Source organism: Borostomias antarcticus (genome assembly GCF_949987555.1).
Source record: "Borostomias antarcticus genome assembly, chromosome: 18".
NCBI classification, from domain to species: Eukaryota; Metazoa; Chordata; class Actinopteri; order Stomiiformes; family Stomiidae; genus Borostomias; species Borostomias antarcticus.
In genome coordinates this window covers 21,880,906-21,895,665 of record NC_140251.1, presented here as the reverse complement: position 1 = coordinate 21,895,665, position 14,760 = coordinate 21,880,906, and the positions used below count along the sequence as shown (strand labels likewise).

At 44.0% G+C, this 14,760-nt stretch overlaps 1 long non-coding RNA gene across 1 annotated transcript; it reads left to right on the top strand.

Annotated features, from left to right (window-relative positions):
• Positions 1 to 2,272: 2,272 nt before the first annotated feature.
• On the top strand, positions 2,273 to 3,176 carry LOC311321179. Its single transcript, XR_014630871.1, has 3 exons — positions 2,273 to 2,389; positions 2,490 to 2,818; positions 3,154 to 3,176. It is a non-coding gene; the product is annotated as an uncharacterized lncRNA (long non-coding RNA).
• Positions 3,177 to 14,760: the final 11,584 nt, after the last annotated feature.

The window sequence follows — 14,760 nt, the reverse complement described above, 5'->3', positions numbered from 1 at the left end:
TTTAAAATTTCGCTTATATCCTTCATATTGTACTGTATGTTGAGGTGAATAACTCATCTTAGAAATGTTATTGATTGTATATTTCCCTGTTTGTTATACATTTAATGCTTTTTCATTAATTAAAACTAACGTTTCGGTGTCGACCAAGATATCATTTTTCAAAAGACGTGTCGAGAAATCCCATTCATTCTCTCGGCATTATGGAACACTTCCACTAGGGGGCGATGAGATCACTTTCCCTCCCTATAGATGGGTTCGCCACGTCACAGCGGGGTGCGCACGCAGCCTCTTTGGGAAAAAGGAACGCGCGAACGAGGAACGAACTCTCTAGCCACAGTAGCTCCGTTTCGTGTAGCTAATTATGCCTCAAAGCTGCTGTGCTGTGAACTGTACAAACAGAAAAGGACAAGATGACGGCCTCAGATTCTTCAGCATCCCCTCGAGATGTCCCCCTTTTCAGAGAAACCGCCGAAAGCTGTGGTTTAAAGCCATAAAGAGAACAGATTGGGGACTAAAACACTTTTTTTGTGTGGTGCGCACTCATCTCTGGTAAGTTATACCAGTTACCTCGGGATTTTTTCTCATCAAATTACATTGATTTGACTGTTGGTTTAGCTATTTATTTGTTTACTTACCGGTAATAATTTAAGTAAACAGAAGTAACTCATAACCTGCACGCTAAACTAAGTTCAGGAATTGGAAGCCCAATGCTAGCTAGCTAACGTTAGCTAGTGCTAGCTAGCACGCTACCTAATGCTAGCTAGCACGCTACCTAATGCTAGCTAACACGCTACCTAGTGCTAGCTAACACGCTACCTAATGCTAGCTAGCACGCTACCTAATGCTAGCTAACACGCTACCTAGTGCTAGCTAACACGCTACCTAATGCTAGCTAACACGCTACCTAATGCTAGCTAGCACGCTACCTAATGCTAGCTAACACGCTACCTAGTGCTAGCTAACACGCTACCTAATGCTAGCTAGCACGCTACCTAATGCTAGCTAACACGCTACCTAATGCTAGCTAACACGCTACCTAAGTCAAGGCCCGAACTTGACTAATGTTTAGACAATATTGAAAATACTCCGACAAACTATTGCAAATCTTTTTTCTGTTACTGCTGGCTTTGTGTTCGCCGCGAACATTTGCAGAAACATAAGCAAGCGAACGGTCTGAGCTGTTAAGTTTTGTGTTAGTTAACGTTAATATAAAATGGCCGCTGGACTGAGGGAAATTGTTTGTTTGACCGACTGCTGAATTTGAGACTCTCGTTGGGAGCTCGCTCGTGTCAGGCTTTCTAAGGCCATCACGAATCTTAGGCTAATTTTACATAGGCAAAGGTGAAGGCGAAGCCAAGATAATGCTTTATATATTTTCCATTTGTCTGTAAAGTGGGAGACTGCCACCCACGAGGTAATCGCGGTGCCTAAACTAGCTGTTGTTTCCCACACTGATTAGCCGCCATTGACCGCATCTGTCCTGGTCAGATGCCGGCAAATAAAAAAATAAAAAAAAGGATAGAATAGTGGCGTGTCACTAATTACTTATCGGCTGTAATGACTTGTTGAATTGTTGTTTTAGTCGCTTCTTCCCCTCTGCCTACTTTCCCATAGGGTCCTTATGTGTTTACAACCTGATTTTTTTTTGTTTATTGGGCAGACTGTATTGCAGTGTGGAGTTTCTGGGGGAGGACACTGTGTCGGTTGTCCCAGTATCCTGGCTCTCCAAAAAGGATGGGGTAAGAACATGTTTGTGTGAACAATGTTTCTGATTGGTGCTACTTTTCAATAGTACAGGGAAGCGGGTACTAACATGGTTTCACTCACAGTTGCAGATGTGTTCCTGGCCGATGAACAAATTCAGCCAACGGATAAAGAGCTGCGTGGAACCTAACCCTGGCTGGGCGCTCCACAGAGTCCGGGTTTTCCCCAAGTCCACAACTGGTACTGTTTGCATTTTAAGCTGTTAAAAATACTGGCGGGGGGGAAAAGATCATGACTCATTATTCTGAGGAAAAAGGATGGCTGAAATGTATTTATTATGGTACTTTATGCACACAGATCATTACGAAGGTGCCAGGCTCATGGCAAAAGTCTTTGAGCAGCAGTCGTCGATGGACGAGTGCCAGGACGTTAGAAAGAGACGGCGCAACACGCGCTATCACTCCAGTGACGAAGGTAATATACTAAAGTGCATTCAACAGTCCCAAAAGAGTAGTACTTTTAAAATCGAGTAGTCTGAGCTAATTTACTGATATTCCACTAGATATTTCAAGCCCCGGGCAGCCATTGGTCCCCACTATGCAGGCCAAAGACCAGGTGCCAGGTGCCGGAGTTGAAAGGCCTCTGCCAGCGGTCCAGTACAATCCACGTGTGCTGTACAATCCAGGTATGCATGTTTGTGTTGAAATGAAATGTCTATGCCTACTGCACACTGATAGTTGGACTATTTTTTATTTATTTTGAATACCATTTTACTCATCTTGCAGATTTTCCAAGCTTGTCCCATGTGGGCGAGCGGGGCCCAGGCCCCATTTATAGCACCCCAGCCAGATCATACAGCACCCAGCCAGACCAGGTAAGAGTGGCATGTACTGCTGTGGTGTCTACCTGTCTTGTCTTTATTTAGTTTCCCTCCAAATGCCAGAAGCCAAAGCCAACACCATAAAGTTTCCTGCTAATCCCATTCAGTTAGCTCTGTGATTGGCTTTTTTAGATTGAATACCATTTACTCATCTTGCAGATTTTCCGAGCTCATCCCCTGTGAGCGAAAACCATGCGAGCCCAGGCTTCATGTATAGCACCCCAGCCAGACCAGGTAAGAGTGGCATGTACTGCTGTGGTGTTGTGATGTCTACCTGTTAATGTCTTAATTTATTTTCCTTCAAATGCCAGAAGCCAAAGCATGCTGCCAACACCATACAGTTTCCTGCTCATCCCTTTCCTTTATCCCTTTTGTTTTTCAGTTAGGTCTGTGATGCCGTCGCCCAATAAAACGGCTCCAGCACCATTGACTCCATGTACCCCTCTACCTAATCGATGCTGCTCTGCAGATGCTGGTATGGGACTACTTCATGTTGCATGCAGGGATATATTTTGAGTTTCATTTAGTTTTATGTCAATGTACTTATAGCCACATCTGTGTTTATCTAGATTTCCAGAGGTCTGTACATCAGCAGTTCTCAGAGATGCGGGAGCAACTCCGTGAGCTGGCACGGACTGTGAGGGAACTGGCCCAGAGCACACGGCCTGTGGAGTCTGGAGCCCAGGGAGAAGTGCTGGATGTACTGAACCCTGCCCAAACGGACGAGGAGCTGCAGGTCTGTGAGGCCAGGTTGAAGGACCGGGAACATCAGAGGAAGATGGTGAGTGTCTGAAGGGCGGAACTTTGTCTTATTTTTGCAGTGCAGGGAAGGGTACAGTAAATGACTCTTTGTTTTGCAGACACAATACCTAGGTGCCATTGGTGGCAGAGACTTGGCGGACACAGTCCGGCGGGTGCTGTCAGCTGTAGCCACACATGCGGTGTGGAGCGCCTACAGTGTGCACGGGAAGAAGGGGAAGAAGCCACTGAAGAGTATGACACTCTTCAATGTTCTAACATGTAAGAAATGGTTCATATTTTGAATATTTTTTAATACATCGTCTTTGTTCCATGACCGATGTGAATTGAAACCATTACCTTTCTTGATAACTTAAAGGTGCAGTGATGGTCTCCATGCCAAAGGCTACGATGGCGGAGGTGGCCGCCCAGCTGCAGGAGACATTGAAACATGCCCCTGCTAAATGCAGAAGGGTAAGTGATGTCTTTTTTTTTGGTTTCTCCTACCCAGTGTGACTGCATGGTTCCAAAGATTGTGTACCACTTTTTTGTGCATGTATGTGCGTTGTGTATTTACGGCCATTTCATTGTGTCTTTAGGTATCTGCAGAAGTCCGCCTGAGCACAGCCCATCCAAGAACAGTCCATCTGAGCACTCCCCAGCATTCTGATGAGGAAGACTTCCCTTCCTAGCTGCCCCCCAGCCCATCTGAGCACAGCCCCCCCCCCCCCAGCCCATCTGATGCCCACCCGCAGCCCATCTGAGCACAGCCTGCCATTTTTTTTGTAAATAACTGTTTTTGTATTTTTTTTTTTTAAATCCTTTTTGTTTTTAAACTTGTTTATCATGTTGCAGGCCAGACATTGTGTACTTTTTTAATAAAATAAATTGTTCTTGACTGAATGGTGTTGTGTCATAACTTTTGTACCATAATTTTGCTTGCTGCATTGACTATGACATTAATAGGCTCTTTGCACAAGCTCCACTACTTCCTGACACTCTACAGGCATATTTCTTTCCTGTCCTATACTAGTGGATGGAAGTGATTGATCAGGTGTGCTGCACACCGGATTCATCGCTATTGCTATCCAATAGTATAGGACGGTAAAGAAATATGCCTGTAGAGTTTCAGGAAGTAGTGGAGCTTGCGCAAGGAGCTGATTTGTTTTGTAATGCAAATTATAAATGTAGCCAACGGAAGTGTAGACCACGTTGCAGCAACGTAACAAAGTAATATATAAACGTGTATACAACGTTGCAGCAATATTCATCGAAATCATCACGGAAATCACAACGTTGTGTACACATTGCAGGCACGTTGCAGACACGTTGGACCTGCACGTTGCAGCAACTTGTGTGCAGATACCGCGTTTGCGTTGCATGCACGTTTAACTTGACGTTGAGTGGACCATACAAAAGTCTAAATTGCACGTTTCTGCAACATTGCTGCAACCTGATTGTGTTAGTAGGGTTGTGTTGTTGCTGCTATTAGAAATGCTAAGATTCCAAAGACAAAACCTCGTTTGATGTATAAAAGAAATGTAAAGCTTTTTATTGAGCAGGGATTTTTACATGATTTGTTTCATTTTAACTGGAGCAGGATAGATCTCATCCCTGACGTTGAAACAGCCTGGACATTTTTCTATGATGAGTTCAGTTCTATTATAAATAGACACGCCCCGTTCTGCAGGTACAGAGTTAAGGGGCGGGATAACTCATGGTTCTCACCAGAACATGTTACTACTGCATCTCTTAATGATCCCAGAACATGTTACTAATGCATCTCTTAATGATCCCAGAACATGTTACTACTGCATCTCTTAATGATCCCAGAACATGTTACTACTGCATCTCTTAATGATCCCAGAACATGTTGGAAATGTATTAAGTCCATGTCTGTGAACAATGATTCCCATGTTCTACCTCCTTGTATAACGAAGGATTCGGTCAATTTATGACAAATCTGAGATGCTAAACTGTTTTAATGAACATTTTGTATCTTCTGGTTCGCTGTATGACTCTGTCTCCTCCACGTCCATGCAACCCTGTGCTGTTGATGAACCTGTGTATATTGGTGAAACTTTCAGCTTTTCCCACTTTTCTGTACAGGAAGTACGTAAAGCTCTTAAAGCGTTAGACCCAGGAAATCTGCTGGTCCTGACCTTCTTGAACCTAGCTTTTTGAAGATGGCAGCTGATTTCATAGCAGAACCGTTAACTTATCTTTTTAATCTCACCCTAGATAGTAAAGAAATCCCGGCAATCTGGAAATCGGCCTATGTTCTCCCATTGTTAAAAGGGGGAGATCAGACAGTATTAAATAATTACAGGCCAATATCAAATTTGTCAGCACTGGCCAAAATACTTGAAGCTCTTGTAAGTGAACAACTTATCAATCAATCAATCAAAGCTTTATTTGTATAGCGCATTTCATACCCAGAGGCAACACAATGCGCTTTACAGAGAACAAGGGAGGAGGGCATACGACCCACTCTCTACATATTCCAGAGGGAAGCAAAAAAACTGTAATCACCCGGGGGCCAGATAAGTGAGCTGTAAAAATTCTTCCCTGACCCCTCTCAACAAGGCGATCGAGCAAGCTCCAGGAGTATGTTTGTCTACCAGCTAAGAACATTTATAAAGCAATACATTACATTAAATTACATTTCAGAGTAAGAGAGGCTAAAAAAGCATCATAGGAAAACTTAAAGAGTTCTTATATAATAACACTATCTTATAGTCTGCATCCCAGTCAGGTTTCAGGAAACAACATAGTACAATTACGGCAGCCTTAAAAGTTGTTAATGATATTGCTGTTGCCCTAGACAACAAACTGCACTGTGTGTCACTCTTTCTAGATATTTCCAAAGCATTCGACACGGTTGACCATGATATACTGAAACAGAGATTAGTTCACTCAGCTCTCTCAGAGCAAGCAGCTGCATGGTTTGTGAACTATTTATCTATAAGAACTCAATGCACTAAACTTGATGGCCTCATGTCTGATGTGCTGTCTATCTGTACCCAGGGCTCCGTACTGGCCCCCTCTTATTTACTAAATATATTAATGGTCTGGGTCAAAATGTGTCTAATGCAAATCTTAATTTTTATGCTGACGATAGTTATTTGTTGTTGTGCTGCAAGTCTTGCCGAAGCTTTCCAAAACTTGCAATCTGCTTTCGATGTTGTACAAAATACTTTGTGCCAACTGAAACTTGTCTTGAATTCTGACTAAACAAACTTATGGTGTTCAGAAATACACGAAAAATGCCACTGAGCCTACCATCCATTGTCACTTTTCAGGGAAAAGACATCGAGATTGTTTCTTCGTACAAGTATCTTTTTTCAAATTTTAATTGACGATGGTCTCTCTTTTAAACCACATATTCAGCTCCTAGTGAAGAAGCTGAAGCTGAAATTTGGGTTTTTATTTCAGCAATAAGTTCTGTTTTTCTTTTGAGGTTAAGGGGAGACACGGTAGGTGAAAACATCGTTTTTCAACGCCCTGGTCAAATTTGAGATTTTGTGCTAGTTTGCTTCCATAACATGTCTTCTTTCATACTAGTGGAAATAAAACACCAAAAATACGCATTTAGATGTTTATTTTACTTCATTTAGTCTGTTTGCGTCTGTAGATTCTTCCTAAAATCACCAAAAGTTAGCATTTTTTCGCAACGAACCACAGCGCGGCCGTCTTTTGGATCCACTAAGTGTAATATATCGATAGATAGATCTCTCTCTCTAGCCTGATGTTATCGCAACCAAACCTGATAGTTTCATTTGTATCAGCAACCAATCGTGGAAATACAAAGGCGGGTTTGATGCTAAACGTGAAATCTCATTGGCTGTTGTTGATTTCTGAGAACGTGATTGGTTCAGCGCGTCATGTGACACGTTTCCATTTCCTGATATCTAATCCAAATAATGCCGTCTGTAAAGCGTTCTAAACGTAATAAGCAACAATGACAACAGTGTTTGCCCGCAAGGTTGAACAGAAAACAAGAGAAACTAAATGGAAAGGTTTACATTTATGAGATATAAAGTGCCTATTCGCGCAAGTTGTCATTAGCCGGTGCTAGCATGTCCAGTGAGCAGCAGGGAGATGAGGCTAGTGTTAGCATGTCCAGTGAGTAGCAGAGAGATGCGGCGCGTTTGAATGAGCTGATAACTGGGTTGATTTGTCCTAATTGTGCAGGGACTGGTATTAAAATTAACATAGATCCTCAGAATAGTGGGTTATGTAGTACTTTCCTCTTAGAGTGCAGTCTTTGTGAGAAATGGCTAAAGTGTCAACAACTAGGAATGATGTTGCATTTGATGTCAATGTGAGGATGGTCCTCTTAGCGCACGAGTTAGGGTTGGGGTATGCAGCTCTCCAAAAGATTAGTAAAGTGTTAGGGATCCCAGGGCTTCATCTGAAAACGTATCAGGAACATGACAGGAACATGACAGAGAGGGTGACAGGTAGGCTATTGAAACGTGTTCCCTCTTTCTCTTTCTCTCTCTCTCTCTCTCTCTCTCTAGCCAATATCAGAAGCCTATACATATGCACAGTAGTCTCCCTCTCTCTACCTGTGGCATTTCTACATGCATCCATAAACTGACCAAATAAACTGTTTTAATTTCAGTTGCTGAAATAGAGAGAGGTCTGGAGTCCTTGCACAGAAGCAGAGAGCAGATTAGGCAGGCATATGCAGATGTGGACCCAGAGGTAGGTAAGCTGACTGCCAATAAATGCAAAATGTTACAAAATTATTACAGTTATTGAGAATTATTACAATAATTCTCAATAACCAGCGTTCAGTGGACAACATGAAGGCGGCAATATGGGGTAGTCCGCTTCACTGATGACAACCCCATGCGCACCAGGAACATATTGTGGTTTTAGGACAGTTTTGGGGACTGCAGCTGAGTGGGTTCTACAGACCAGCTGCTTAGAACAGTTTTGTGAACTGCAGCTGAGTGGGTTCTACAAACCAGCTGCCTAGAACAGTTTTGTTGATAGCTAGTGTGGTGCCATCTGAGGAGTGACTCTGTAGACCTATGACGGCGTAGCTTGATGTCTCCTATGGTGTTGCTTTTGACGATGGTTATATCACTTGTTTGTTTGGCAATCTATATTTAGCTTCTATTGGTGTTTACCCTGCATTGTTTACCACATCTTGTCCTGTGTATTTATGAATCAGCTTACTCTTCATGTTCATTCATTCATTCATTCATTCATTCATGTTTTCTCCATGTAAAACGCTTAAAAAAACACAAAAAGCTAGATAATCTGTTTTCTCATGCATGTCCTCGTCAAATGTGTCTATCTTTGTCCATGATCTGTTTAACAAAATAATACAAGCTTTCTAAAAGGGAATGTTCTCTTCCCTACTAACATTGTCTCGTCTCTAGTCTCGTCTTACTAACATCCCACTCGTGGGCTGTACCTTGACGTGGTGAGTGGGCTTCCAACTAAACAGGTCTTACTTCTCTATACAAAATGTCTACTCCTGGACTATTTTGAATCCACAACATGCTGTGTTATTCAGTTTTCAGTTTCTATGTGTTTTCAGATGTTGTGTAATGTTGTTACTAATGATGTGATTGGATATTGTGTTTGTAAATATTGGTTTACAATGCAAATGTATGTTTTTTTACAATACAAATTTTCAAAGCCCGTTTTCTCAAAATGAGTTATTTCTCATCTTAGGGACATCAAAACCACCACTTGAGTAGCACCTACATACACCTAACTTTCCAGTTTTGTTCCAATCCATATTCTGAGAGTTTGTCCAAGGGGGATTTTAAAAATTTAATTCATAGCCTGATTTATATAACAGTTTATCCCTAAAACATGGCGAAAGTTGGTCTTTTAATGAGTGTTGACAGTATTTTCTGATTTCTGAAGAGAAGAAAAGAGATATCAAAAATCCCCCTTGGACAAAGTTTGAATAGGGATATGTGAACAAAATGAAACAAGAATTTTGAATCTGGCTTGAACCAGTTAAAAAAATTGATTTCCTGAAATTATGCAAATTAGTGCATATTTAGCGCATATAATGCCTAATTTGCATATTTATCCATAAGATTTCAGAAAACATGTAATACAAAAAAGATGCTCCTTAATGTACCTAACAAACTTGGGGAGTTTGATGGTGATACCTATTAAGGATTTTTTTTTTCCTATTCACCTGGGGTGTCTCCCCTTAAACGGAGACTTGTTGCTGCTACATTCATGCCTGTGCTTGATTATGGTGATGTTCTGTACATGCATGCTTCCTCTCAGTGCCTCAGTGCAATCAATACTGTTTACCATGGTGCTTTGAGATTCATCACAAACTGTAGAAATCGTACTCATCACTGCACCTTGTATGATCGGGTTGGATGGTCTGCATTGTCTACTCGTAGACTTATTCATTGGTACATCGTTATTTATAAGGCAATTCTTGGTCTTGTTCCTTCTTACCTCTGTGCCTACATTATAGAAAAAAGTACTGGGAAATACTCCTTAAGATCACAGGACTTCTTGCTGCTGTCTGTTCCCAAAGCCAGAACAGAAAAGGGGAAAATGGCTTTTACTTATTCGGCTCCTTCTGCCTGGAACATGCTACAAAATGATCTCAAACTTGAGGAGCAGGTCTCAATCGATGTTTTTAAATCCACTATGAAGGTTTTAGAGGTTGATTTAACAGTATGTTCATGTTTTTAACTAGCGTATTGCCATATAGCCAAATCACCAAGTCACATGTGTAAATTGTATTACTGTTGCATCTCTGTGTTTTCTGTTGTATTTTCCGTCTGTAACTCTGTGTTTGATTGCACTGCTGCCCGTCTTGGCCAGGTCTCTCTTGAAAAAGAGATTTTTAATCTCAATGGGACCTTTCCTGGTTAAATAAAGGCTAAATAAAAAAAAAAAAAAAAAAGAGTAGGCCTACTCTACCACTGCTCAAGAGAGAGTAGACCTACTCTACCACTGCTCTAGAGAGAGTAGGCCTACTCTTCCACTGCTCTAGAGAGAGTAGGCCTACTCTACCACTGCTCTAGAGAGAGTAGGCCTGCTCTACCACTGCTCTAGAGAGAGTAGGCCTACTCTACCACTGCTCTAGAGAGAGTAGGCCTACTCTTCCACTGCTCTAGAGAGAGTAGGCCTACTCTACCACTGCTCTAGAGAGTAGGCCTACTCTACCACTGCTCTAGAGAGAGTAGACCTACTCTACCACTGCTCTAGAGAGAGTAGACCTACTCTACCAATGCTCTAGAGAGAGTAGGCCTACTCTACCACTGCTCTAGAGAGAGTAGGCCTACTCTACCATTGCTCTAGAGAGAGTAGGCCTAGTCTACCACTGCTCCAGAGAGAGTAGACCTACTCTACCACTGCTCTAGAGAGAGTAGGCCTACTCTACCACTGCTCTAGAGAGAGTAGGCCTACTCTACCACTGCTCTAGAGAGAGTAGGCCTACTCTACCACTGCTCTACAGAGAGTAGGCCTACTCTACCACTGCTCTAGAGAGAGTAGACCTAGTCTACCACTGCTCCAGAGAGAGTAGACCTACTCTACCACTGCTCTAGAGAGAGTAGACCTACTCTACCACTGCTCTAGAGAGAGAAGGCCTAGTCTACCACTGCTCCAGAGAGAGTAGGCCTACTCTACCACTGCTCTAGAGAGAGTAGGCCTACTCTACCACTGCTCTAGAGAGAGTAGGCCTACTCTACCACTGCTCTAGAGAGAGTAGGCCTACTCTACCACTGCTCTAGAGAGAGTAGGCCTAGTTTACCACTGCTCCAGAGAGAGTAGGCCTACTCTACCACTGCTCTAGAGAGAGTAGGCCTACTCTACCACTGCTCCAGAGAGAGTAGGCCTACTCTACCACTGCTCTAGAGATTAGGCCTACTCTACCACTGCTCTAGAGACATTTAAGCATTTTGACAAATTACAGATTAGGTTACATTTCGACTGATGACGACATTATTTGCGGTTTTGTATGTGTGGGCTAATTTGATTGGTTGATTTTTCATTTGGTCTTGATTTCCGTAAGCCAGAATCCTTTTACCTGGCCTACAATGTTAAGTGAATGACGAGCTAGTAAGACCGGTAACCGTAACGTGGACTGTATTTTCATGAGGACTGTAGGGGGCAACGGAGCACTACAAAAATGCTAAACACGGATGAAAATGAAGCGATATGGCAGAATACAAGACGCATTTAAGTCAAAAACAGTCTGAAAGTCGATTTGCGTGCCCTCTTTCACTGAAAGAAGGCGCAAAAAACAAGTTTTATTAGTATTTGTATGGATAAGCCAGGCTCACCCTGGCTTATAGCAGCAACCGCCACTGAGAGAAGCTTAATGATTAACATGACTAACATGATTAACATGACTAACATGGGCCCCAGTGTGAAGAGTGTCCTCCTATCACACAACACTACAGTGTCTCACTGCTAAAGCTTTTAACACACACAAGCTTTTTTATTACATCTATTACACCTCCAAACATGAACCACCCTCTGCACCCTCTATCTACCCTCTCCACCCTCTCCTCCCTCTCCACCCTCTATCCACCCTCTCCACCCTCTATCTACCCTCTCCACTCTCTCCTCCCTCTCCACCCTCTCCACCCTCTCCTCCCTCTCCTCCCTCTCCTCCCTATATCTACCCTCTCCACCCTCTATCTACCCTCTCCACCCTCTCCACCCTCTATCTACCCTCTCCACTCTCTCCACCCTATCCACACAACACTACAGTCTTTCACTGCTAAAGCTTTTAACATTTCTATTATCTATTACACCTCTAAACATGAACCGTACACAACTTTTACATACCGACTTTTACATGCGTAGCTTTCCCACTGCTTCTGTGTACAGACACCACACTGAGGCTCTGGGAACGGGATGGTAACACCACACTGAGGGTCTGGGAACGGGATGGTAACACCACACTGAGGGTCTGGGAACGGGATGGTAACACCATACTGAGGCTCTGGGAACGGGATGGTAACACCACACTGAGGGTCTGGGAACGGGATAGTAACACCACACTGAGGCTCTGGGAACGGGATGGTAACACCACACTGAGGGTCCGGGAACGGGATGGTAACACCACACTGAGGGTCTGGGAATGGGATGGTAACACCACACTGAGGCTCTGGGAACGGGATGGTAACACCACACTGAGGGTCTGGGAATGGGATGGTAACACCACACTGAGGCTCTGGGAACGGGATGGTAACACCACACTGAGGGTCTGGGAACGGGATGGTAACACCACACTGAGGGTCTGGGAACGGGATGGTAACACCACACTGAGGCTCTGGGAACGGGATGGTAACACCACACTGAGGCTCTGGGAACGGGATGGTAACACCACACTGAGGCTCTAGGGACGGGATGGTAACACCACACTGAGACTCTGGGAACGGGATGGTAACACCACACTGAGGGTCTGGGAACGGGATGGTAACACCACACTGAGGCTCTGGGAACGGGATGGTAACACCACACTGAGGGTCTGGGAACGGGATGGTAACACCACACTGAGGGTCTGGGAACGGGATGGTAACACCACACTGAGGGTCTGGGAACGGGATAGTAACACCACACTGAGGCTCTGGGAACGGGATGGTAACACCACACTGGGGGTCCGGGAACGGGATGGTAACACCACACTGAGGGTCTGGGAACGGGATGGTAACACCACACTGAGGCTCTGGGAACGGGATGGTAACACCACACTGAGGGTCTGGGAACGGGATGGTAACACCACACTGAGGCTCTGGGAATGGGATGGTAACACCACACTGAGACTCTGGGAACGGGATGGTAACACCACACTGAGGGTCTGGGAACGGGATGGTAACACCACACTGAGGCTCTGGGAACGGGATGGTAACACCACACTGAGGCTCTGGGAACGGGATGGTAACACCACACTGAGGCTCTAGGGACGGGATGGTAACACCACACTGAGACTCTGGGAACGGGATGGTAACACCACACTGAGGCTCTGGGAACGGGATGGTAACACCACACTGAGGCTCTGGGAACGGGATGGTAACACCACACTGAGACTCTGGGGACGGGATGGTAACACCACACTGAGGCTCTAGGGACGGGATGGTAACACCACACTGAGACTCTGGGAACGGGATGGTAACACCACATTGAGGCTCTGGGAACGGGATGGTAACACCACACTGAGGGTCTGGGAACGGAATGGTAACACCACACTGAGACTCTGGGAACGGGATGGTAACACCACACTGAGACTCTGGGGACAGGATGGTAACACCACACTGAGGGTCTGGGAACGGGATGGTAACACCACACTGAGGGTCTGGGAACGGGATAGTAACACCACACTGAGGCTCTGGGAACGGGATGGTAACACCACACTGAGGCTCTGGGGACGGGATGGTAACACCACACTGAGACCTCTGGGAACGGGATGGTAACACCACACTGAGAGTCTGGGAACGGGATAGTAACACCACACTGAGGGTCTGGGAACGGGATGGTAACACCACACTGAGGCTCTGGGAACGGGATGGTAACACCACACTGAGGCTCTGGGAACGGGATGGTAACACCACACTGAGATAAGTTAGCTCAATTACCCGAGAACAAAGCAAACGGCAGATGACTGTGCCACGAACCGAGTACGTCGTTTTCTGACAGCCGCTACCCAGCCTCAGGAGGACCGAGTGAAGTTGAAGAGGGGCTCGCTCCAAAGACAGAACAACCAGCAGCTTGTGCTCCCTTTGCACCACAAACGTTGTCAAATGTAGTTGTCATTTGGGTATTTAGTGAGGCATGTAAGCACTGAGATGGCAATTTCCACCGTACCCATGTGATCTTATTTCATTAGTTGTATTTTCTTTATTTGGTCAGATTCACCACTGTTCCCTACAGCTCACAGCAGTTACACTAGACAAGTTCAATATCAATGGTTATCAGTGATATGTGTTTGTTATGTGTGTCAAAGTGATAAATACATATCAAATATTAAATGTATTGGTGTTTGGGCCAAATCAAGGTCCCTTATTATGAAAAACTCAGCTCAGTGATGTGCACATACAAGTGGGTCTCTGATGGGGCTACTAACCTGCCTCAACAAAGTACTCAGTGATGGGTGTGAATACCTACAGTATTTGCAATAAAATATGCTATTTTAATAATCCTATGTACATGTGATATTTCTTTTTTTATTTGCAATACATTTGCAAAAATTTAAATATATATATATATTTTTCACTTTGTCATTATGGGGTATGGTGTGTAGATTGATCAGAATAAAAATTATTTAATCAATTTTGGAATAAGACTGTAACATAACAAAATGTGTAAAAAATGAAAAGGGGTTGAGTACTTTCTGGATGCACTATAGCTAGAGCCTTGGCATACAGTATCATAACCCATGTGAACACAGTAAACACACACCATACTTCAGGAGTGTGACCAGA